The 27660-nt window shown below is 43.2% G+C and overlaps 1 protein-coding gene across 6 annotated transcripts in view; it reads right to left on the bottom strand.

Annotated features, from left to right (window-relative positions):
* LOC126251359 (leupaxin) overlaps nt 1–27660 on the bottom strand; it is a 507262-nt gene that overhangs the window by 72151 nt on the left and 407451 nt on the right. The window lies entirely within an intron of this gene.

The raw sequence follows: 27660 nt of genomic DNA, 5'->3' as shown, positions 1-27660 counted from the left end.
TGTGAGGGAGGAGGAGAGAAGGAAATACCCTCCCCAACACAAACCCCAATTCACATCTCCCCTCATATTGTCACTATTACCAGAGCTCTCCGACATTGGAATAACACTCCAGCATTGGACGTAATAGTGGCAATATAAGTGGACATGTGAATAGGGGTTTCTGTTGGGGAGGGTAGTTCGTGCAGCTGGTCAACATATCTGCATAGTAAGTAAGAAGACCTGGGTTAAGAGTCCCGGCCACATCGCAAATTTTAATTCACTTCTTCAGCTTCCAACGTTATCGTATTTATTATTAATTTGTAGGTGATTTGGGGATATACGGAATGCGAAATTTAGTACAAAGAACCGCCACCTCTGGCAGTAACAACGGTTCTACAAGGATCAGTATCGAGTCCGCTGAGCCTGGATGACAGGTGCAGGTAAGCCATTCCATGCGGTTTCAGCTCTATGTTCATCGATCTCAGCGGCTAGCGACTGGTGGTGTGCTAGTGTCTTGGCAACCTATGACCAGATGTCTTCAGTGGGCGAGACGTCTGAACAATGTGCTGCCCAGTGCCACATTCGCATACCTTCTGTATCGTGGTATGTCAAGAAAGCGCGAGCAACATGAGGGCTTGTGTCATCTCGCTGAAAGATCACGTCACGGCGACTTCCAAGAGAATGTAACGCCAACTATGCGAAATACCGGTTATGCGAACCAGTGGTGATTACGTTGACTATCCAATGGCACCCCATTCCATCAAGCCAGTTGCTGACCCTGATGACTACGACGAATGTAATATACTCTATGAGAAACAAAGGAATTATCCAAATGCGACGGAAATCGATAGATGTGGTGTATACGTAAAGACAAACAAATTATTTCTGTTTCAGAAAAAAATTGATAATTTGTTCAAGAGAAAGAGCTTCACAAATGTTGAACACGTCAATAACGCGTTGGTCCGCCTCTGGCACTTATGCAAGCAGTTATTCGGCTTGGCATTGATTGATAGAATTGCTGGATGTCCTCCAGAGGGATATTGTGACAAATGCTGTCCAACTGGCGCGTTAGATCGTCAAAATTCAGAGATGGTCTGAGAGCCCTGACAATAACGGTCCAAATGTTCTCAATCAAAGAGAGATTCGGTAGCCTCGATGGCCAAGCTAGCGTTCAGTAAGCACGAAGACAAGCGGGTGAAATTCTCGTCATGTGTGTGCGGGTGTTATCTTGCTGAAATGTCAGCCCTGGAAGGCTTGCCACCAAGGGCAACAAAATGAGGCGTACAATATCGTCGGAGTACCACTGTTCTCTAAGTGTGGCGCGGATGACAACCAAAGGAGTCCTGCTATGAGACGATATGGCACCCCAGACCATCAGTCTCGGCTGTCGGCTGTATGACGAGCGACAGGCAGGTTGATATCACACCGTTGTCCGAGACATCTCCAGACAAGTCTTCATTGGTCATCAGGGCTCAACTGAAAACGGGACTCGTCACTGGTGACAGTTCTACTCCAGTCAATGAGATTTCAGGTTGAAGGCGTAAGATCTGGAGACACCCTGGACAGTGGTGTGATGCCAACCTGACTGTCGTCCAGTATACCAGCCTGATAGCCAGGAGTGATGATCTGGGGTGCCATTTCATTTCATAGCAGGACCCCTTTGGTTGTTATTCGTGGCATCACTTGCAGCACAGCGGTATGTCGACGACATTCGACGCCTCGTTTTGTTGTTCTTCATGGAAAGCCATGCTGGGCTTACATTTCAGCAAGACCATGTCCGTCCACACACGGATAAAGTTTATGCTGCTCGTTTTAGTGTTGCCAGACCCTATCTTGGCAAGCACGGTCGCTGGATATCTCCCGAACTGAGAACGTTTGGAGCTTTATACGCAGGGCCACCCAACTATCTCGGGATTCTCACTATCTAATGCGCCAGTTGGACAGAATTTGACACGATGTTCGTCAGGAGGACACCAAACAACGCCAAGTCGAATAATTGTTTGGTTAAGGGTCAGAGATGGACTCACTTGCTCAATTTGTGAAGCTCTTTGTCTTGAATAAATCATCCAATTTTTCTGAAACTGTACTCATTTGTCTGTCTGGTCGCGTACATCACATCTGCCGATTTCTGTCCTATTCGGATAATTTCTTCGTGGTGTGTCGTTTTTGTTGCCTTAAGAGTGTATTTTCATGCTTCTCGGAGCCTTCACACACGGGTACACGCATTGTAATGCTGTATGCAGAAGCGGCACTCATTTGGCGAAGACAGTGTGGTGCCACTGCTGTGTCTGGTACTCTCGTCGGGGGCATCATCCTTCTCACGGCTCTCTCTGCTGTAATGTCAAAGGATGCCGCAACAATGGTCGTCGTACGCACTGTCAGTGGTGATGGAGGTGTTATCAATCTGTGTAGATACTTGCCTAGATGCAAATGTGCTGATTTTCTGATACAAGGTACGTGACGTGACTGTACGATCCTGTCTCCTCGGCCGTGGAGACCCCGCGTGTCGCTCAAGCCCTGTTTAAAAGCTCAAGTGACACTAGCAGCCGCTTGCGCGCCAAGCAGATAACGGGCGCCATATGCAGGCCGAGTGTGAGATTTTCATGTACGGAGTGGATAACATTTAGTAGCGGCCCCTTGGGGCGCATACCTTAGAGGGGCGCTCAAGGCCAAGATTTGCACACAGTGCGTATAACAATGAGCAGCAAAAACCGAGACGGCTGAAAGTGTACGACGGAAATGGGGTCACCAAATAATGAGTGTTCTTGGACCAACCCTGGAGGCGGATAGTACGACTCACCTAAGCCCATCGATTCCACATTCGCACGAGTCATCGGAACCGCAACAATATCGCGGTACGATAAGCGGAAATCTTGATACCCTGTAATCTTGTCACTGCGTAATCTTTCCTTATATACAGAATGTAGATGGCGTTATTCCTATTTCTATCGTAGCACGTAAATGCTAATCATTTGCACATCCCAGCACGTTTTTTGCATACAGTCTTCACAGGGTTGCACTTGGTTCCGTAAATCAGTTCAAGCTAATGCTACGTTGGTTCTTCCAACGAAGTCACTACCGTTTCGTCACACCACCCTCGTCGAACCCAAGCTGATACTCTGTTTCTCGTTACATAGAAAACAATAGGAAGTTGAATCTTGATACTATTTTTTTTTTTTGCAACTTCAGGGCGTTTCCATTCCAGTTCACGAATGAAATTCGAAATATAAGTCCCTAACATAGCAGAACATCATAAACTGCAGTTTTTAGCTGTTTGCTACCTTATTTACTACTAATAACACAAAAAACAATTTTTTTTTAATTATCGCCTCCCGCAGCACTCGTATTGATTAGCAGGTATTGTTATTCCGTTCCACTACCACGCAACTGGACATAATCTCCGGAACAGTCTCTAAATAAAATAGGAAGTTAAATGAATATTTATCCGTGCCGCACGTGCGCTTTTATGTTTGGCTCTTCGGACGCCAATTCCAATTATTGGTTTATCTGACGCTCGTTTTCACGCGTCACTCTTCATTTATGGTGGCGGTTTGGACAAGCTTAGAAAACCTGTATGCCGACATCCGGGGAAAACCATGAATAGACAGCTCGCAAGGACATAGCCACGGAAGCCTTCACGATTACTATACATATCTTTTTATAGTCTGTAAGGGCTTGCTCACATTATTTCAATAAAACTCGGGAAATTGTATTTTTCAGTTTGAGTACTATAGTTTGTGTTATACGAATAAAATCACTGGTAAGTTATTATCTGAGACTGACGTATTTTGAAGAAAACCAGCTGGTTATTCCAACTGTATAGCGAAACATGTCAGTAGATCGAGAAAATATTTTAAGTAATACTGAGAGTCGAAATTTGTGAGGTTACACTTTCCGAAACAGAACCAGTTTGAAGAACACATCACATAAATCGTTATTCCATGTACCCTGTGGAGACGGTCTCTGGAATGTGTGAAGTTCTCAAGGGCGTACTCTTTATTTATTGATGCTTCTTGTCAACACTGTGATAAGCATCGCTCCGATGATCGCCTAAGCAGAAGATGCAGCACACGTTAATCTGTCTTATAAGTCAGAGTCGCATTCAATAGAGACTGGTTTTCAGTACAAAAAATCGTACTATTTCATCATCATCATCCTCGTCCGTCCAAACAGGCTTCGGCAGGTCCAACTATACCGACAGACCGTCGCGTCAAAAGGGTCATCCAATGCTGATATGGAGGAACGAAGGGTCAGCACACCGCTCTCTCGGTCGTTGTCAGTTTTCGTGACCTGGAGCCGCTACTTCTCAACCAAACAGCTCCTCGATTTGGCATCACAAGGACTGAGTGCACCCCGTTTGCTAACAGCACACGGCCGAGAGCAACGCCTGTCGATGCTCAATCTCGGCAATCTGCGGGAACTGGCATATCTGCCACGCCAAGGTCGTTGTCACTGTCACACGCAAAAACTACGAAATATCATCCATGTTTCTTCAGCATGATACCTTACCACGCCTGTGATGGAAATAATTTTAAAAAAATAATTTAAATTCGATATTTAGCAGTAGGTTATACTAATAATGCTTCAAGCAATCTGATACTAGCAAAACGTTGTATAATGTAAATAACGAACACTTCAACATAATCGGCTTTTTGAATATTAGGGATAATTATAACCTAAATTTCTTAAGAGTTTAAAACTTATTTCACGTTAACAGTCTGCTGCCTGCTAGTTAGTTCTTAATCACGTCGTCATTGGAAAATTGCATTAAGGCACAGCCTATGTTTCTTATCTGTTCACGTAGTCGCGACTTGAAGTACCGTAATCCCATACAGCAGAAACGGATCTTATGTTCGAATCCCCGTTCAATCCAGAATTTCACGAGATCCCCAACATGGCAATTAGTGGTGAGGAGAGCAGCTGGAAAAAGAATTAACTCACGGAAGAAGTGAACTGCATAAAATTTTTATCTGATACTGCCACGCCTTTGGTGGTCATTGCCTAGTTCACGCAGATAACACAGGAGGAAGACAACATCGAGTCACATGGAACACTCAGCGGCCATATACGGCATGTGTTCCCGTTGTACCTGCAACGCACCACGCTAAAAAGCATTCTGCATGCGGTACTCTTCGTCAGGCCATCTGCAGCCGACTGCTGTGTGTCTGTCATAGATCTCTCTGTCCGAAACTTTGCTCCATACATACGTAACGGGCAGATAATAAAACAGCGGCACTGTTTTATGTCTTCAAAAGCACCAGTAGTTTTCATGTGCAGAATACTAAATGAAAACTTCTGCCTAAGCATGAACAGTAACAAGTGAGTGCGCAACCACATTTGCCCATTTACATAGTGATTCTAAAAGTGTAACGACATCACAGGTGACAAGACACAAGCAATTATTTTCTGTAATCACAAGTCTAGAACTGATTTCAGTCAATGGTGGCCAGACTGCAATTCCAAAGGTTCAGGGTTCGTATTCTGGTCAGTCATCAGATTTTTTTCCTGTTCTTGTCGCTTCTTCCATCTCCGGCAACGCACTGTGGTACGTACAGAATGGCCAGTTGCACCGTAGTTTTGATTCTACGTTGAAATTTCGCTCTTCATATAGGATTAAGTGTCGTAAAGCATACAATGTTCGGACAGTCATTCGAGTTCAGGAAAACGTTATTTTCATCATTATATAAGATAAATAAGCTCAAGAACAACATTTTTAGTTACAATTATGTGGCTGAATATGCAACTGAAACACTTAATGACACACACAGCTAGTAACGAAATGACAGTGACAAATTCTGAAAGTTTGTAGAAGGCGTCATGAGGAAAAAATTAAGGATAAGAACCCATGTCCGGGATCATCATCCACGAGAATCCACCCAGCGTCGACGCTATGGGGGTTAACGGCCTGCCTCTATGCTACTATTGTATTCTAATCTCAGTTTTATAGTCTCCTGAACGAACAGTATAAATGTTATAGTTTTATTTAAGCTATGCACGTAAGAATGTGTAGCTATAAATACTTAGGCATCACTTGGGGATGCATAACAACTGTACTCCGTCCTTAGCCTCCAGGCTACTCATTTGGCAGTAAACGGAGTTTGCACGTTGACGGAGCGCGAGTGGAATTCCTCGTCGTGGACCTGGCAGCATTCATTACGCTGGATGGCGTCAAACACATCCACGTCCACAACAGCAACACTGTAGAGCAGGGGTGTCAAGCCCGCGAGTCGGCAAGACTCAGCGGAGCAGCGCCTCTGAGGAAGTCCAGCGCAGTCCTGGACGAAACGTAAAGAGCAGAAAAGTTCTTGGACCACGACCTCACATCCCGGAAAGTATATCAACAGCCATGTCACCCGGTCGTGAAAGCCTTCATTCTATATCATGTGCTGCCCAAAAATACTCGTCTTCTCCCATTGTTGCCCAGGTAAGCTGAAAGGTTGGGCACCACTGCTGTAGAGCGTAAAAACTCAAGTGTATTGACAAATGGAGGGCCTAGCAGCAGCCGTTTATCCCTGCAATGTCGACGCTTCGTAGCGTCGTTTGGTGGCATTTCTGGTGATGGATTCCTCTCCTCTGTTCGTTCCTAAGCGCAAGCCCTACAGTCCCTCGAAGCTCCTCGGTATCATTTTGTTAAACCCTGTATATGAGTGCATACGAAGGCGATTAGTCCTTAAGACGGCATAAGCAAGTGATATTTCTTCCTTTTGATTGTACTCTAATCTCAGTTTTAGTCTCCTGAACGAACAGTATAAATTTTACAGTTTTATTTACGCTAGGCACGTAAAAATGTATAGCTATAAATACTTAGGCATCACTTAGGATGCATAACAGTTATAGTCCTTCCATTAATTTATCTGCTGCTCAGAATGGGCTGCACAACTACCTTTATTATTCCGATTAGTTCGGTTCTGATGGTATAGATTAAAGAAACAATGGGGAAAGAAGAAAATGAACAGTGAATTCAAGAGTCAACGGAACACATTAGTTACATTAAACACGAGTGCACTGCCGATAATACAGGGTGACCCAAAAAGAATGACCCCGATTTTAGATATAATTATTTATAAGGAAGAAGGACTTAACACCAATAAATTGCATACTAGATTACTCAGAAAAGACAGAAGTTTATAAAAATCCATCAGAAATGTTCAATGTGTCCTCCATTGGCTGCACGGACGACACTAGCCGACAGCCGAATTCATCGCAAACTGACCGTAAGATGTCGTCTGTCACTGAAGCTACAGCAGCTGATATCCTGGTTTTTAGTTCATCAATGTCATGAACTGAGGGAGGAACGTAAACATATTGTTTAACATATCCCCACAGGAAGAAACCGCATGGTGTTAAGTCAGGGGACTTAGGAGGCCAAAAGTGTAAAGCCTGGTCTCGCGGTCCTGCAAGCTCTATCCAACGTTGAGGCACATTGGCACTGAGAAAACTGCACACGTTGTTGTGCCAGTGCGGTGCTGCTCCATCTTGCTGATGGATGAAATTGTCAGAGTCAAGTTGTGGGACTAGTCAGCTCAGTAGCATTGCAATATAGCATCTGTTACGGTTTCTTCCTCAAAAAAGTAGGGTCCATAAACCTTGCTTTGCGAAACAGCACAAAAAACATTCACTTTTGGTGAATCACGTTCGTGTTGAATTGTTTCATGAGGGAGGATTTTCGAGCCCCCATATACGCACATTATGGCGGTGAACCTTACCGCTAATATGGGAAGTTACCTCATCGGTGAATATCAACCGTGACATAAAATTCTCATCTTCTAGAATAGCATTGCTAAAGTCCACTCGCTTCACTTTGTCAGTATCTCGAAGAGTTTGTACCAGTTGTAATCGGTGTGGTTTGAGGGCTAAACGACGCCGTAACACACGCCACTCTGTGATGCGCGGTACTGCAAGTTCTCAGCTAGCACGATGCGTTGACTTGCGGGGGCTCCGCTTTAATGCTCGTCGGATTTGTTTCACTGTTCGTTCAGGAACGTGTGGCCGGCCAGGACTTTCGCCTTTACAGAGACACCCTGTTTCTTCAAACTGTTTATACCACCGTCGACTGTCCTTTGGTGATGGTTTTGCACGAAATCGAATATGAAACGCCCACTGAACTGCGATCACTGATTGAGTACAACTAAATTCAATAACACAATACGTCTTCTGTTGCGCGGACGCCATATTGCGCGAGACTGGCTGCACGCTCCAGGTCAGCGCTCGTAGCGACATCTAGCTGGTTTTTTTCTGAAACTCTACACCATGCCGATTACATACAGCGCTGTTTCAATTACCTAGTGACATTTGTCTCAATTTTATTACAAGTTAAAATCGGGTCATTCTTTTTGGGACACCCTGTATTATGATTTAGAAGTGCTAAAAAACTATCGAAAAGATGTTAACCTATTAATATTATACACTGATCTGCAAAACCTGTGGACAAAAGTAGCTTCCGCATGATGCGGGACTGTTAAATAACATAGACTGATGAAACTTCACCCATACACAGGACGAACTGCTACAGTATAGTACAGAAGACAACTGAAAGAAATCCGCAATCAGACGAACATAAATGACACTTTTACCTAAAGATAATAAATACAGTGATTCACCACGATTATGATAGCGCCTGGACATTGCAAAAAGCGGGACACGATTCTTCGTAAGGTGTATAATCACTACGGGCAGCAGTGCACGTTCTACAACGCGCGCCCATGCTGGCCACAAGATTGGCTCTGAGCACTATGCGACTTAACTTCTGAGGTCATCAGTCGCCTAGAACTTAGAACGAATTAAACCTAACTAACCTAAGGACATCACACACATCCATGCCCGAGGCAGGATTCGAACCTGCGACCGTAGCGGTCGCTCGGCTCCAGACTGTAGCGCCTAGAACCGCACGGCCACTGCGGCCGGCCGCCACAAGATTGGTAAGGACTTCTCCTGAAAGCGCTCGGCTGACAACTGCTGTCTGGTCGCTGGTGTTTGTGGACGTGCTGCAGTACGTCTTCCCAAGGCATTCGGCACGTGATCGATGGGATGTAAGTCGGGGGAACTGGCAGGTAGTCCATTCGCCGAATGGTTCCTTGAACTCCTCCACCGGCGCAGTGCGATGCGGTCGCACGTTGTTATTCACGAAAATGAAGCCGGGGCCGAAAGTACCCCTGAGAAGACGCACATGCGGAAGAAGTTCACTATTTGCAAGTGCACCCCATGCAACATTATGCCTCCCCACACCATAAACATCTGGACCACCAAAAGATCGTTTTCGCCAATTATGCACGTATCTTCATATGGGGAGAGGGGGAACAGGTAATGCACCGAGAAACTCTGATCGACATGATCGATCTGGTGATCTAGGCATTATGGAGCGAGGAGGCTTAATATTTCATAGCCCTACTGACCTCCAAATCTTTGAACACGGTACACTCGAGGTAACTTCACTGTAATTGTCTTTGGAAAAACTGTCATTCCTGTTCGTCTCAATGCGTATTTCTTTCAGTTACCTTCTGTGCTAAACTGCAGCTGTTCTTTCTATGTATGGTTCAAGTTTCATACAGATATGTTCCTTGGGAATGACACACCATGCGAAAGTTACTTTCGTCCGTAAGTTGTGCGTACCGATGTACAATTTTACTGAAAACGTTCTCTAGGTCAATAGAGATTGCTGAATTCTTTACATATAATTATGCCTGGCAATATAAGAACAGTACTGTGTTATCTTACGTGGGAAAATTGATAAACACGATTAAGACAAGCAATATTTTCTCTCCTCTTTTAGAAGACACTAACTTCCATCCAGATATATATTTTGGCCTTTTTAAATGTAAATATTGTAAGAATATACATGCAGCCACTGGTGACTGATGCTACCAAAGAACGGCTGTCGACCCACAAATTCACTTATGAGTTTTTAGTGAGCATTGATAACTGGCACTCGAACGTGAATTCTCTCTTACCTTTCTCCTTAACCATTAGAATTAAGCTGCCTGAGTCTGCCTCCAGGCCTCACTCATTGTTCAAGTACAGAGCGAGCCAGTCCAATAGTCCAAGTGGAGCAGCTTCTGAGACCGTTAAATCAAAAGATGCATATTTTTTATGAACAAAAAGGACGTTCACTCTTTATACGGAATACAGCTGGTCGTGTCCAGGTTAGTTTGCATGGCGGTAGCTAATAACGGCGGGACCGAGACGTGATGCTTTAGAAATGTAAGTTAGCAATGGCGGAACTGAAGTCAGCAAAGGAGTTGAGAAGGAAACACGTCGTAGTTAGTGGGTTGGTGCATAATTTCGTAGCTTTTTTCCATAAGTTTAATAAACACATCAGATACACGCAACTGATACTTTCGTTATCAGTAGCATTTTCTCCTTCACTATTTACAAGTCTGTCAACGCTGGTGTAACTTTTCGATTCCGTGACTGTAGAAAGCAGGTGCTTTTTAGGCGACGAACTCGTCAAGCCATATTCAGAGTGTATTTTCATCCGGTAAGCAAGTCGCTTGAAGGTTGTTGGATAGTGAGCGGAAAAGGTGAAACTCTGAGGGCGGAAGATCACCTGAGTAAGTTGTGTACGGAATGACTCCCCTCTATCCACCTCCTATATAGCGCTTTTGTCAGTCTAGCAGAATGCGGGCGGGCGTTATCGTAGAGTAGCATCACTTCATACAGCCTTCTGGTTGTTGTTCTTGGACTGCGTCTGCAAGACGTCTCAGTCGTTGTCAATAAGTGTCAGCAGTGATGGTTACTTCTCGGGGAGAAAATTCGTAGTACACCACGCCGTCACTGTTCCAACAGATGCAAAACATTATCTTTTGTGGATGCGCGCAGGTTTTTGTACGGGGAGGTGCTGCTCAGTTTGGGCTCAACTATTCTCTTTTCCTTTGTGCTAGCATAAAACCATTTCTTGTCTTGTAAGAATTGAGGATAGGAATGGTCGGTGCTGTTCACGAGCCAACTGATGACGAGCAAGCAGAGATGCATACATAGCCAACTGCTGATTTCTGTGAATTTGGTTTAGAGCATGCGGCAGCCATATACTCGATTTTTGAATCTTCACCACTGCACGCAAATGTCTCACGATGATGGAATGGTCCCAGTTCATCACATCTGCCAGTTCTCGAGTACACTGATAAGGTCTTCCTGAACGTCTAGAGTCATTAATGTCCAAAGCGATTGTCGTTAAAACGAGAAAACCATTTTCTTGCCGTTCTCTGTCCAATCGCCTTACACGGAGCAAATGTTTCTGTCTGCCTAGCTGTTCTTACCCCTCTACTACATTCAAACAGAAGAATATTTTGGAAACGTAGCGATTTCTCCACTTGCCACTCCAATTTCTAGCGTACACAGCTGCAGTCACTATCTCCAAATGATAAAATGACAATACGTAAACGCAAACAAATAAAAAGTTACAATAGTTACATAAACCCATAGCAACCGGAATACCAACATGCAAAACAAAAACGCCACGAACTCATACACCAACCCAATAAATGGATGGATGGTTGGATGGATACCGGCGCGGGAGCGCAACTGTGGCTAGGAGCCGACGCGGCCTGCAGTCAGCAAGTGATCCCTCTCCCACGATCCCTATTGGCTACGCACAGCAAGTGCATGGAGGAAAGATTGATAGAAGTTCACGTTTCACGCGAACAAAGCCTCTGCCGACGCGACGATCTTACCTGTCACGTACGCCACAAGTTATTACACTTGAACTACGCAAGAAAATATTTTGGTGGAAAATTCGAGATAGTTATTAGACTGAATAAGCGTCTTGAAGATCGTACATGAAATGAGGGAAATAAGTGGATCAATGTGGATAAACCAATAAAGAGGCAATGGCATGAAATGATGTCGCAAATGTATAATATAATCTATACGTAATAATAGCCATCCGGGATTCATGAGGTATTCATTAAATTACGTATTCAGCATTTCCCAGCTATTTCACAGTTGTATCTGTAACAAAATGAACAGATTCTGCGACAGTTCTTATTCGAATCTACAGCTGGCAAAATAAACCGTAAAACGTGAGAAAACATGAAAACAAATTGATTCACAAGAAAAACAATATTGTGGTATTCATGGGGACTTACAGCGTAAGTTCAGAGAACTCCAGTTTTTCTAAGATTGGCTTCACTTGGTAAATCCTCAAGACTACGCTTGAAAAAAGACAGCTACAACACAAGATACATAGCGCCAGACACACTTGTAGAAAGCACGTAGACACGAGCTTCAGTGTAGTTGGATAAGGAGAAGCAAACACCGACACTAAGATGACATTCTCTGAAGACGTGGTCTCGTTCGACAGCCAGGTGTATGCATTTGGGAAATGGAATATCTGGCAACAGCAGGTAAGTATATACAGTAAAAGGTACCGCATGGATGCGTCAATCACCTCGTGTTTTTATTTTGCGAAGATATAAAATCAGTAAGAAACATTTTAATAAGGAAAAGTACTTCCTAATGTTCTGCAAAATTATATTTATTTGATCACGAACCGGCTTTCGCCTTCTCAGCCCATCTTCAGGTGACAACTGAATGTCGCAAACAGAGATAAACATGATGTACGACTTACACAGATAGTATTAGTGCAGGAGACACAAACACGATGAAGTATTTACATAGGAAAAATCACAATAATTACATTACCTGAAAAAGGATGTGGAGATATATATAACAAATTACGAGAAATGAAATGAATTTACAATTTGAATCTAGTATTTGCAACGGAAACGTATTTAAGTGTAGAGGGAAATGGAAACTGAGTCTGATCATTTAACACTAGGCTGGCATTCTGTGTCATGTGTTTGCTGATTTCCTTATTTCCAGTAAGTTCATCTTGCTTTTTTTGTCGGTATGTGAAACTTCACATTGTATATCATAAGGATGATTTTCTGCAAACATATACTCGGCAAAGTCGAATCTTTCTTCCTTAATTCCCAGCTTCTCTCACGTTCACATAACCTAATAACCACAGCTCTGTCTGATTAACCAATACAAACTTTTTCACACTGCTTGCAAGTGAGTTTACATACACCAGTCTGTACCAAGTGTCGCATTTTGTTCTTAGTATGGAATACGAATTTTGATATGTTACTGGTATTATAAACTGCAGATCTGCAATTGCGAGACTAACTTTTTTGCAAGATTGAAATGTTGCTAGTATGCCGAATTTTTCACCAGGCTTTGAAACTATCAAGTGACTGCTGTTGGCAGCGTACAGAAGTGGTGTAATTTTATTCATTTTCTTCTTCCGCAGAATATTATCAATCAGGGCACAGCTACAGCCATTGCTGAAAGTGACTTGCTTGATTGTTTGTAGTTCTATTTAACCGGCTGCTTTGGATAATGGAACAGATATGAGGCGATGTATCATTGAATTGAAAGTTGGCTGTGCGGTTGGTGGGAGCCTGCAAGGATTACTGTATCAGTGTGTGAACATGAGAGAAGCTGGCGATTTAAGAAGAAAGATTCGACCTTTGCTGACCATCTTTTAGGAGAAAACCATTCTTATAACGTAAAAAAAAAAGAGAAAGAGAGAACTAGAGAGAAAGAGAGAACAGAACGATGACCCTACTGGAAATAATGGAAATCAACAAGCACATGACACAGAATGCCAGCCTAGTCTTAAATGATCAGACCCAAATTCCATTTCCCCCAACTGTTAAATTAAGTTTTCGTCACAAATGCTAGATTCAGACTGTAAATTCATTTTATTTCTCGTCAGTTGTTATGTGTATCTCCACATGAAAACCCTGTTTACCCTTTATAGTTACTGTAAAAGCCGGCCGAAGTGGCCGTGCGGTTAAAGGCGCTGCAGTCTGGAACCGCAAGACCGCTACGGTCGCAGGTTCGAATCCTGCCTCGGGCATGGATGTTTGTGATGTCCTTAGGTTAGTTAGGTTTAACTAGTTCTAAGTTCTAGGGGACTAATGACCTCAGCAGTTGAGTCCCATAGTGCTCAGAGCCATTTGAACCATTTTTTACTGTAAAGCTATGTAAATACTTTTTTTTGTATCTTCTTTGCTACCATATCTGTGTAAGTCGCACATGTTTATCTCTGTTCGCGACATCCAGTTGCCACCTGAAAACGGCCTGAGAAGCCGAAAGCCTGTTCGTGACCAAATAAATATAATTTTGCAGAACATTAGAAAGTGTTACCCATTTTTAATATTATTATCATGTTCTACAAGCACCATCGGAAAATTCAGTTAATGTTGGACACTAATTACGTACCTCCTATCGTCACAAACGTTTCACTGATACTTTCAGTCCCCGACAGAAAAAAGGACGTAACCAGAAAGTAGCAGGTGATTAATGGTCTATGTACATAACTAACTACACATATAGACTATAAACCCTTAACTGTACGATCGAATTTTTAAATTTACACAAATGATAGGTAACCTGTAATGAAATTTCATATTAACTAGCCTAGATACGTTTCAGAGGTTTGTCTTTATCTTTGTGTGACTGTCGTGATTTTATTTCATTAGCAAGGCTCACAGCCATGAGGATCTGTGCTATATTTTCATACTGGGCTCTCTGAATCAGAATTTTACACAATTTACGTACCAATAACGTAAACAAATTCACAGTACCAGTTTTCGTTAATCGAACAGGACAACTTCTTTCGCCGCAATTCATGAAAGGAAACGAAACTAGGGCCTGGCCATGTATCAGCAGAGCCAGAAATTATCATTTATTTTTAACACCTTGGCACAAAAACGGACACAAACAGAATGTGACGCAATCAGACAGCGCAACGGGTGGAGATTATAGACAGTTGGCCAGCATGATTCGAGAGAAACAATGTGCATATGTTTGCTCAACAAGGGATCTGTGTCCGCGCGACTGACCTCTATTGTCCGACATTCTGAACGAAACAAAGTAGTCTCTGGCAGGTGACGCAGCCCACGCGATTTTATTTGTGCCTTGTGGAGCAGACGTTAATAACGGTAGCTGCTGAGATGCGCAGTTCCACGAAGTTGAAATGAGCCAGCTGTGGCACAGAAGCATGCCGAACTATTTTGTAGCTCTCTGTTATGGCCTTTCACACAAATTTAAGCCAGTCCTTGGTTGCTTACCCTGTTTTAATCCAAAATGGACAGCACAGGATACACTAAGATTACTTGCATGAAAAATTTGACACTAATCTGTGTTTCGAGAACTATACAAACTAATGTTTTCGCTATGTGTACATGAGGTAATATTCTAAGTTTCTTTTAAGTTTCACCTACTAATGATGGTGACATCACCAGAGGCTATAATGATGGATTTAATATTTCAAAAATTAAACATGTTTAGCTATCCTATTTTCTTGTTTCAGTACGTTAATGACTTTATATGACCTGACGAAGAAGACTTAACTCCCACAATTTCTAAGTTTATTGAACGATTTTAATTTTAACGTAAAGTTCATAATGCAAAAGGAGAAGAAATGGTCAATTTCATGTTTGGATGTACAGATACTTAGAGAAAGTGACAAGACCTTAGGGCATGAAATCTATAGAAACCACACTCACTCGAAAAGATACCTTAAGTTTCAACCCCCATGCCAAGCAGAAAAGCAAAGCGTTCAAACCATTGCTGAATAGGGTTACAAGAAACCGTAAGAGAGCTCAATCATATAAGAAACAATTTCACTCCGACAGAGACGTAAATTGGACACTACTTGGAGCTTCCAGCGAAAGAGAACCAGCTAAGGGAAAATTTTCTTTTCATTCGTAAAAACAGTCACACATTAGATCAGCATAGTGCTAGGACGACACTGTATTGACACAATGTTTAAACCGATACGAAAGGTGCATGGATATTTGAAAACTGCAAGGAACTGCACCCGCTGCTTGCTACCTCGAGTGTATACAAAATCTGTCAATTGCTATGAAGTGCACACAGGAACTACTAAGCATTAACATTCGGTTTAAAAAACACAAAGAGCGACTGGCATCCAAAAAACGGGGGAAAATTGGGAGTAGCAGATAATGCACTGGAACCCGGGAACCAGCAAAACCTGCTGCCATATAAGGTGGATAAGAGAGCGCTCTATCGCGCCAACCCAAGGCTCGCTCCGAAGACGGTCGAACGGTTTACATTCGAATTACTAGCTTGATGCTTAAGTTCGTAGCGTTTTTGTTTTGCATGTTGGTATTCCCGTTGTTGTGGGTTTGTTCGTCGATTTTCATTTTTTGTTTGCAGTTCACTGTTGCTCTTTGAGTTTACGTATTCTCATTTTGTCATTCGGAAATTTCGAGTGGAGCTGTGAACGCTGGAAAATGGAGTGCAAAGTGGAAAAATCGGAACATTTTCCGACGTATTCTTCTCTTTGAGTTCAATAGGGGGGTGATAGCAGCGGAGGCAGAAACATTTGCGACGTGCATGGGGATAACGCCATTGGACAGAAGACGGCAAGAAAATGGTTTTCTGCTTTTAAAGAGTATTGTTTTGACAAAAGTGACTATCCACGTTCAGGAAGACATTCGGAGTTTGATGAAGAACGTTTAAACGCATTAATCCACAATGATCGACGCCAGTATCCTCGAGAACTGGCAAATGTGATGAACTGGGATTGTTCCACCATCGTGCGACATTTACATGCAACGGGGAACGTTCAAAAATCTGGTGTATAGGTAACACATTCTTCTTCTTCTTCTTTTGCTTCTGCCTTTGTCCCGCAGTTTTCGCATGGTCGGAAGGGTTACAAACGGATTTGGCATGGTTAATTGAAGGGGTGACGGGTGCCCTTCCGGCCGCCACCCCCTACACCCCGGGACGGAATCGGTGTACCCCAGCTGTCTGCATCTAGTGTAAACCATGAAATAGTGCGAATGTGTTTCAAATGTCTGCGAGTCGTGTAAGTGAGGCGGGACGTGGGACCAGCCCGGTATTCACCTAGCGGGATGTGCAAAACCGCCTAAAAGCACATCCAGCCTGGCCGGCCCTCGTCCTTAATCCGCCGGCAGATTCGAACTGGGGCCGGCGCGCCTACCCGAGCCCAGGAAGCAGCGCATGAGCGCACTCGGCTAACCTGTGTATGGGTACATTCTCTAAGCCAAAATCACAAAAATCAACAGGTGGCTATATATGCATCTCTGCTTGCTCGATATCAACTGGCTCGTGAACAGCACCGACCGTTCCTAACCTATATCGTTACTGGTGACAAGAAATGGTTTTAAGCTAACAAAAGAAAAAGAGGAATGGTTGAGCCCTAACTAAGCAGCATCTTCCCATACAAAGACCTGCTCGCTTCCACAAAAGATGATATGCATCTGTTGGAACAGCGACGGTGTGGTGTACTACGAATTTCTTCCCCGAGATGTAACCATCACTGCTGGCACACTGTCAATTATTGAAACGTCTTTTACCGGCCAGTGTGGCCGAGCGGTTCTAGGCGCTTCAGTCTGAAACAGCGGGACTGCTACGGTCGCAGGTTCGAATCCTGCCTCGGGCATGGATGTGTGAGATATCGTTAGGTTAGTTAGGTTTAAGTAGTTCTAAGTTCTAGGGGACTGATGACCTCAGATGTTAAGTCCCGTAGTGCTCAGAGCCATTTGAACCATTTGAAACATCTTGCAGACGCAGTCCAAGAACAACGTCAGGAAGGCTGCATGACGTGATGCTACTCTACTGTAACACCCGTACACATTCTGCTAGATTAACAAAAACACCATACAGGAGGTGGGTAGGGGAGTCATTCCGCACCCACCTTACTCAGGTGATCTTTCGCCCTCAGAGTTTCACCTTTTCCGCTCACTATCGAACAACCTACACGGAACTTCCTTTCCGGAACGAAATGCGCTCCGAAGACGGCTCGACGAGTTTTTCGCGTTAAAATCACGTGATTTGTACATTTCGGAATCGGAAAAGCTACTCCAGCGTAGGGAGACTGTTGTAAACAGTGAAGGAGAGTACATTACTGATGACTAAAGCCTCTGATACGTGTATCTGTTGTGTTTATTAAACTTACGGAAAAACGCTACGAACTTTTGCATCAACACAATATCAGCATTCGGCAGTGTATGGTTACGACTGAATTCCCGCAGTTTTATGCATCACGTAGTACTCCATGAGAACATGAAGATTCAGAACAAGAATAACTGCAGTATATGTGCCAGAATATCACCATTAGAACACAACAGTCAGGTTTTCGGCTGTAAAGCGCACACTGAATACAGAGCGGCGCTTTCAACACAGCGTTTACTCAACTAGCGGGTCTGGTTAACGCTAAGCGACAGCGACGCGACACGGGACGGAAGTTACCGCGGATGAAGGCAGAAGGCTGGGCGTCGCCAGGTTGAGTCTGAAGGCGTTCCAGCTGTCGCCGGGACGACCTTGCGCAATGTTTGTGGACGCGTCCCTAACGGCTGATGACCGAGTACGCTAATAGATGAGCTATCTCAGTCTGACGTCTATTCTTGACCGCGCGTGCATGGCATTGTCGGGCGATTTGGCATTCAGAACGGAATGGCACAAACACACACACACACACATCCTGAGCGACGCGAGCGATATTTTAGACGAGAAAGCCTCTGGGCACGCAAACACCCCGCCCACCGACACCGCAGCGTCCATTACTCTTCGTGTCGGTGCAGCGGCTACCCTACCAAGCGACGCACACAAATCGCAGGTGGAAACACATTACGAAGACGTTGCGGAGCTGCGAAGCACTGAGTGCAAGTGCCAGGTCCTAGCTGTCTGCATATTAATTCTCTTTGAAGTTGGCGAAACGAGCTAACTGAACAACTGCAACAACGGATTCCGCAACATCCTACCGATACAGATGACCGGCTGTTAAGCGATCTCTTTCCACTGCGTCACTAGACGAAGCGGAAAGCTCCCATTCACTGACTAGCAGTTTCGATCTAATGACGTTGCCTTGCAGCCATTTGAGAGAGGCCGCAGGTTGTCGGTCTACGCCATGAGATTGGCCGGAAGCCGACTCTAGTAGTGTGTTCTCGCTGAGCTTTTTGTTATATTGAGATATGATGAGGTGGTCTCGCATTCTGGAGGGGTGGAGTTCAAATCCACGATAACCCTGCCTCGATTAAAGCGAATGCAGGGACGATTCTCAAAGAAAGGACGCGGCCAATTTCTTTCCTTGCTTTACAGAAGATTATGCTCCGTCTCCAATGACCTCGTTGTAAACTGAATTTTAGATGTAAATCTCGTTTTTTTTCTTCAAATACAATCCCACAAACAACAAAAACATAGGTAATTTATAAGAAAATATCAGCCTCGATTGCGGTACTGAAACCAACCTTTACCAAGGTTTCAGCCCAAGTAATTGAGCCGTCTTCAGAAGATATACCTGAATCTATAATATGTCTAAGGGGGCATGGCCTAGAAATAAAACTAAAACAGCCAGAATAGGCGTAGTCACATTTTAAAAATGCGGTAGGTAAGTACTAAGTAACGCATTTTTAAAATGTGACTACGCCTATTCAGGCTGTTTTAGTTTTATTTCCAGACCATGCCCCCTTAGACATATTATAGATTCAGGTATATCTTCTGAAGACTCAATTACTTGGGCTGAAACCTAGGTAAAGGTTGATTTCATTACCGCAATCGAGGACGATATTTTCTTATATATTAGATTATCACGATTGCTGACCGTGCTGCAATGTTGAAAATAGAAAAACATAGGTACCAAGGACCGTTTCAAAAACAGGAGTTTAAAAGGATATGCCGCGCGAGCGAAGCCATTTCTCTCAGTTTCATTCAAAAAGCATGTAAACGAGTTCGTCGTTCTGGGTACTCACGTTCAATTTAATGGCGTCATGATTGCTTGCGAAGTGAATCGTGTGGCATAGCCACTCGGAGAGACGAACTGGAAAAATGAAGGAAAGGATAGGTGCCATTTGATCAGGATATTAGCTCATTAGCGAGAAGGAGGGAGGACGAAATTGGCCCTGGCTTTGTTGAAAGAACCATTCCAGTATTCTATGAAGTGACTCACGGAAACGTAAGTCCGGATGGGCAGATGCAGATTTAAATCCCGCGCCTCCACAATATGAGCCAAGAGTCTTTCAGTACACAATTACCACTTATAACCGAACGAGGTGCAGTAACATGGTAACGGCAAGAAGTTCACTCATCTTAGCAGCGATACCATCCATGGCAGCTACATTACGTCTACAGCTATACTTCGCAAGCCACCTTATATGGTTTATGGCGGGAGGTACCTTGTGTACCAGAGTACCCCCCCCCCCCCCCCCACCTTTCTTTTTCGTTCCGTGCTTCAGTTTGTATAAACGGAACCCTTATAGTATCGCTTTGTTGCCTGCTGCCTGTCTGTACGACTGTTAAAAAGCCTTTTTCTCAGGAACAGGTAGCCGTATCAAGTTCAAATGTTGTTCTTGTGGTCTTCAGTACAGATACTGGTTTGATGCATCTCTCCATGCTACTGTATCCTGTGCAAGCTTCTTCATCTCCCAGTACCTACTGCAACCTACATCCTTCTGAATCTGCTTAGTGTATTCATCTCTTGGTCTCCCTCTACGATTTTTACCCTCCACGCTGCTCTCCAATACTAAATTGGTGATCCCTTGATGCCTCAGGAATTGTCCTACCAAGCGATCCCTTCTTCTGGTCAAGTTGTGCCTCAAATTTCTCTTCTCCCCAATTCTATTCAATACCTCCTCATTAGTTATGTGGTCTACCCATCTAATCTTCAGCATTCTTCTGTAGCACCCCATTTCGAAAGCTTCTATTCTCTTCAAGTTCAAATATAAGTCACATATTAACATTTACAGTCCCTTGGCGATGGAGAAAAGTGAAGCTTCTAAGTTAACACAGTCAATAGGTACGGCCATTTATGACAAATATTTTGATACTCTAAAACTCACTCGTCAAAACCTACAGGTTACTTCCCGTTGACGTAGAATCATTAAATTCAGCAAGAAGCGAGCTTTCACAGAAGAAGTAAACTAAAAAAATCTGAAATTTGTTAAATTGCGTTTTTTCCATTTGAACATATATTGCATTCATCATCCGTCAAAAGCATAACAGACGAACGTTACAGCATGCAAACATAAAATGTAAGTTATAATTATGTTTAAGTAAACAAAGATGTTTTACTAAGTCTTCTCTCTCTACATATATAAACTGAACGTCTCCCGCTCGTTATTTTTGTGTGCCTGGTCTAGTCTTGGGAGCTACTTCGGAGATTTTCATACGGTCTCGGAATTCTCGAGCCGCGCCATATCACGGATAGCGCGGCCCCTCCCGCCGGAGGTTCGAGTCCTCCCTCGGGCATGGGTATGTGTTTGTGTTCTTCTTAGCATAAGTTAAAGTTAGTTTAAGCAGTGTGTAAGTCTAGGGACCGATGACCTAAGCAGTTTGGTACCTTAGGAATTCATACACACACATCTGGAATTCCCGACACCATTATCTTGCCAGTATTGATATCGACAACAGGCAAAAATGAAATTACAGTGAAATTCAGACCATTAACTGCTTACAGGCGTTGATAAATATCAACGGGGGCAGTTGAAAATGTGTGTCCAGATCGGGACTCGTACCCGGGATCTCCTCCTTACATGGAAGACGCTCTAACCGACTGAGCGGTCGAGGACACGGACAGTGCGACTGCAGGGAATTATCTCTGGCACGCTCCCCGTGAGACCCACATTTCCAGCTTAACGTCCATACGTTACACTTGTAACGCCCCTGCCCACTATACTCATTACTCGCGGCGGTCAATCCACAGATTCCCGTTTAAGAGTTAGAGCAATGTGAGTGCATCCGCACTGCCGATTGTTGGCCGGTAAGCCTTATCTATATGAAGATGGTATCTGTTCTTTCGGACAAGTGCGAAAGAACAGATACCATGTTCACATACAGGCAAAAATCGTTGAGATTCTTGATTCACAGGATGGGTAAACTGTACATGTACATAATTAAGTTAGTACGGAACTCTCGCTGAGTGCGCGACTCCTAGTCGCAGTTGGCCAATTTTTTATTGCTCTAATCGTGAATGGTCAGCAGGAAGTGCGATTCAGAGCGAAATGACACGATAAAGATGGGCGTTCTCAACGTTTTCTATGCAACCTCAACTTGCAAAGATAAGACAAAAAAGAGAATACCTTCTGAAAATCTAACTGACGATGTTCTGTTCAAAATTCGTTTAAAAAGTTTATTTCTCTTTAAATATGTAGACAGAAACGTCTTTAAGCAGTATCTATAAACTTTGTGACATTATCACTCATATCCAGCTTTGAATTTCTACGAATTAAAACACACAATTAAATTGCAGTTCGTGAGTCTCGAGACAGTTATTCGAGCACTAACTTTTGCAGTATTATAAGATTATAGCAATTTTTGGGTACCGTTTTCGAAAGGGCTGAAACGACATTTTCATGAGCATTAACAAGGCTCAGATATGGCGATGACATGTTTTCATGTCGGAAGATTTCGATGTTTGACATATGCTGAAGCACCACTTGATAATTCCGTTAAGGCCGAAAAGCAGCTGTCACAATAATAACTTCCTACAGTCAATGAAGAATACATTGTCTTTCATAAAGTTCTACATGACTGTAAATCCCACCCATGATAAGTTAATTAACAAGCGGTCTGTACTCAACTTACAATCGTTAAACTTTTTTTTTTAAGAAATCTTCGCTATACGGAATCCAGAACCAGCAGAAAATTTCTGCACAGCATAAGCATAAAAGGACATGTACGTAACATAGCGTTACGTTCATTGGATTAACTTTATAATACAGCCAGGTGGGAGTTGGATACTACGGAATTGCTAAAATGGCTAAACAGACAATCATTCTGAATACGATATTTGTCAGTAAAAAGTAACGTGGAATACAGCGATATCACCGTAGGGCAACACCCTCCACGCCAGGCGTCACTTAGTTCCGTTCTGTCATCACCTATTTGGCACCCATGAACTGCAGCCTCATTGTTCTTCCCTGACGAGACTTTTCAAAAGTCCACTCCATTCGGCGCTAGTTATGTCAGTCGCCACAGAGGGCACTGATACCTCTCCTCTTCCGCAAAATATAGCGCAGGTGGACACCACTCCGCTGGTCGCGGGTAAATGGAGACACACTGCACACATTCGGCCAGTTCCAGTTCGTACTATTGCAATTACTGGCGCAGTTCGTCGCCAGCAACAGTTGCCCACAGTTCCAGCCAACGTGGACCATCAGCTACCGCCGTTACAGCTAGAAGCTAGCAGCTATAGACGTGTATGATCATCGGACAGTTTTACATGAGCGACTTTCTGCTCAAAATCGGCTACTCGAAGTGTGTGCGCCTTTCGCGCCTGCGTGTAATACAGCCTGCCGACCACGTCGCGTGTGTGTCTGCGACGTCAATGATCGTTAGAATGTACCAATATGGAGTCCTAAAATTTGGAGCAAGTCGCACACAGCGCATGGGCAAAAAATACGAGAGAATGGCGGCGTCTACTAACATAAGAAGTCGACCTACTCCGATCGAGCTCGCTCCTATTACAGAAATGGATTTTGTGCTTTGTGTATCCTTATTCATTATTGTTTTGTTTTCATGGCACACTCAATAGGTTGTACGACATTCTAGTACTTTTCGTTCTAGTGTTCTCCTACAAGGGAGACGAAATATTTGAAAGCAAAAATATATTTACGTTTGACAGAGAAACAACCTATACCATGCACAAGTAAGAGCGTAAGGAGAAAAAAAAAAAATGGCTCAAATGGCTCTGAGCACTATGAAACTTCTGAGGTCATCAGTCCCCTAGAAGTTAGAACTAGTTAAACCTAACTAACCTAAGGACTTCACACACATCCATGCCCGAAGCAGGATTCGAACCGGCGACAGTAGCGGTCGCGCGGTTCCAGACTGAAGCGCCTAGAACCGCTCGGCCACACCGGCCGGCGCTTGAGGAGATAAACGGGCTTTAATGAAGATTATTTCAACAGCTGAGGAGCCAGAATTAATTGACAGGAAAAATAATTTTCGATGTGTTTGGCTCTTAGCAAGAAAACACCATACACAGCATTAACGTGAAAAGGTACCATTTTCTGCGTTCTAGATACTGTTTAATGTGTTTGCAAATATGCATTTATTTGCACAAGGAAATGTACAGGATGTCTCTCATAAGAGTGTAATCAGGCGCATTTTCTCTGGTGTTTCGGCATATATCTGCAATTTAGTTTTTGCAACGTGTATCTACGGTCAGTCCTGACAGATAGCGTCGGTTAAAAGCGTCCTTTTGCAAACAAAATAATTTTTAAAGAGAAATTTTAGGTGCCCATTCGACAGAGCGGTCCCACATAAGTGTAGTGCGATATTCCTTTCATCTACACATAGTAACAGTCGCTGCTGGAGTTGATCATTCCTTGTGTTTTACTGTTCCTGTTAACACATACCGATAAAACGAATAACGCACTACATTAATTTGTAGCCGTTCTATCGAATGGACACACAAAATTCCGATTAAAAATAATTTTGTTTGTAATGAGAAACAAACCGACGCTTCCCGTCGACGCTGTACGTCGTATGAAAGACGTGATGGGCAGTATTTGTCTGACTCCAGCTACACATGGCAAAAATAATACTACAATCATCTGCCGAAACACCAGAGAAAATGTCCCTGACGACCCATAGGAGACACACCCTCTGTATGTCTGAAACATACTTTCCCTATTCTTTCAGTTCTGAGGAGTGATGACAATTTACCACACGACCTTTGACAAGGACATCTACTATGAATTTTACTCTATCATCATCACTCGTTCCTACATTTTGCATAGTTTCGACACATAATGTCATACGGTACCACATTATGGAGTAACTCCTCATTTCAAACTAAAGTTTCTCAAATCCAAAAGTGTGTAATGAACACGATTTGAGGTATGAATTCAAGAATAATATGTAGGTATACGCCAACTGTTGTTACTCTGGACAAATATTCAAAATAAAATTCGTTGTAAATAACAGGTCCTCCTTTTTTTCCAACCAATATTCAATTCACAAAAGTGACGCTAGTACTAAGAAAACTTTAAAAAGACATTTGAAGGTACTTAGGTCCAAAACGTATCTTGTATTTAGGAACAAACATTTTCAATAACCTGCTAACAAACATAAAAAACTTTAGAATACTAATGACAGTTTAAGGGATGTCAAAAAGAGTTATCGCTGGCCTGAAGATTCAACTCCGTAAATGGATTTGTAATGAAGTAAATTTTACTAGTACTACGCGCTGCGTAGTATACGGCCACTCACATTTTAAGTACAACAAATAAGAGTATGAGTAAAAGCACTAACATTTTTTCGTTTGATGAGGTTTCGCTAAAACAGCTTAGGAACTATTTCATACATATATTTCTGGCAATAAAAATAAGATTTTTTAAAAATTGTTCCACACCGACGAGGACTTTCTTATTCTGGATTTATGAAACAAACATATGTAGCGAAACTTACAAGGGAACCTCCCCATCGCACCCCCCTCAGATTTAGTTATAAGTTGGCACAGTGGATAGGCCTTGGAAAACTGAACACAGATCAATCGAGGAAACAGGAAGAAGTTATGTGGAACCGTGAAAAAAATTAGTAAAATATACAAACTGAGTAGTCCATACGCAAGATAGGCAACATCAAGGAGAGTGCGAGCTCAGCAGCGCCGTAGTCCTGTGGTTAGCGTGAGTAGCTGCAGACCGAGAGGTCCTTGGTTCAAGTCTTCCGTCGACTGAAAATTTTACTTGCTTTATTTTCGCAAAGTTATGATCTGTCCGTTCGTTCATTGACGTTTCTGTTCACTGCAATAAGGTTAGTGTCTGTGTTTTGCGACCGCACCGCAAAACCGTGCGATTAGTAGACGAAAGGACGTGCCTCTCCAATGGGAACCGAATCGCAAGGTCACAGGTCAACCGATTCCTACACGGGAAAACACGTCTGATACATGCTACACGACACTGGTGACGGCATGTGCGTCACATGACAGGAATATGTTGTCGACCCACCTAACTTGTACGCTTAGCGAATGGGTAAAAAGATTCTTCTACCTTGCCCGATTTAGGTTTTCTTGTAGATGTGATAATCACTCCCAAAATAGTGATGACAACGTAAGAGTTTGTCACATAAACTGGAAATAAAAAATTAAAATTTTCACTCAAAGGAAGACTTGAACCTAGGACCTCTCGTTCCGTAGCTGCTCTCACTAACCACGGGGCCACGGAGCAGCTTGCGTTCCAGCGTCCCTGATGTTGCGTATCTTCGCATGGACTACTGAGTTTGTATATTTTACTGATTTTTTTCATAGTTCCACACAACTTCTTCCTGTTTTCTCGATTGATCTGTGTTCAGTTTTTCAAGGTCTATCCACTGTGCCAACTTATAACTAAATCTGAGGGGGGTGCGATGGGGAGGTTCCCTTGTTAGTTTCCTTGCTCGGGTCAGTGAAAAATAAGTGCTAACAGGACACGAAATGAAGGCTTCAATTTAAAAATCTGACCCTGACAGCTGTAAAGGATGAAAATTTAATTCCAGCAATGTTATAAAGGGATTAACGGAGCAGAAAACGAAAATTTTGGCAGACTTCCGAGAAGTGACAGCGCAGTGACACTGATCGTTTGAACTGATAAAGACGCGTAAGTTGTAACTACCGGTAAAAGCACCCGTGACGGTTATTACAGGAGGCGACGGTGGAGACAACATAATAATATTTTACGTATACTCAGGCATCGCTTCTTCGATCGTTGGACATCACTTACTGCAACATGTCCTTTTATTGAAAGGTTTCTCAGCGCAGTAAACCAAACATAGTTTTTTAAATACTTGTACGACTTTATAGGGTTCCATTACAGTTATGACCAGCCCATCAAGTCGCATGATGCTTGACTTTAACGGTTTTTAAATTTTCGTTTCGAAGTTGGAGCTGTCAGTTAATCCATAATTATTGCGAATACTTTAGTTGTCCTTTTTATTAAACTTAACAAAAATTATATTTGTCTTCCTGGTCATGAAAATGTTAATTCAGAGGGCAGTCGTGTAAACAGTCTGGGCGGAAGAGGAGCAAACACGGTGTCTAGTCCTGAATTACGTGCTCCCTTTTTCTGGTTAGCGTAATGGACCGTCCCGTGTGCAAACAAGCAACGCCAACGCAGCCAATAGCCACAGACATGTGCGTCACGCACGGTCGTTCCCCTCTGCTACCTAAGACTGGCTTCTAGAAGATTCTTGCCCAGCATCTTCAAAGAGGCGAGAGGCAAACGACTCCCAACTGTCACAGAAAACAATTCTCTCGACCCACAAAGTACGAAATGAGACTGTCTTCTGTCTGATCTAGATCAAAGACTGGCAATCGTCTGGTTTCGTCGTGTACAAATGAATTAACGCTACTTCGTCTCTTTTCGTGATACCACAGTATTCCATTTCCAGGCACGTCGCCATGAGTTCTTCACCAAGTGTCTTGGTTTTTTCGTTGAGCACACGTCACGCATTGCTCTACTGTTACGACGATTTCCTTTCCTTGCCTTTTCTTTTTATAACAGTACAATATTCATAATCAATTTGCATGGAATATCTTTTGAAGCTTAACTGATTAATATTTACACACTAATGCTTCGCTCGACATGTATAGCGCGCAGTACAACTCCACAGTACATATTTTAAGACGTGAGCGCTAACGAAATCACAGTAAAAATACTTTCTGAGTAGACAGTGGATGTGTCACTGAATGCAATACCGTGCCAACGAGCT

Source organism: Schistocerca nitens, chromosome 1, assembly GCF_023898315.1.
Source record: "Schistocerca nitens isolate TAMUIC-IGC-003100 chromosome 1, iqSchNite1.1, whole genome shotgun sequence".
NCBI classification, from domain to species: domain Eukaryota; kingdom Metazoa; phylum Arthropoda; class Insecta; order Orthoptera; family Acrididae; genus Schistocerca; species Schistocerca nitens.
The sequence above is the reverse complement of the archived record's forward strand: the minus strand, read 5'-3'. Positions and strand labels throughout refer to the sequence as shown.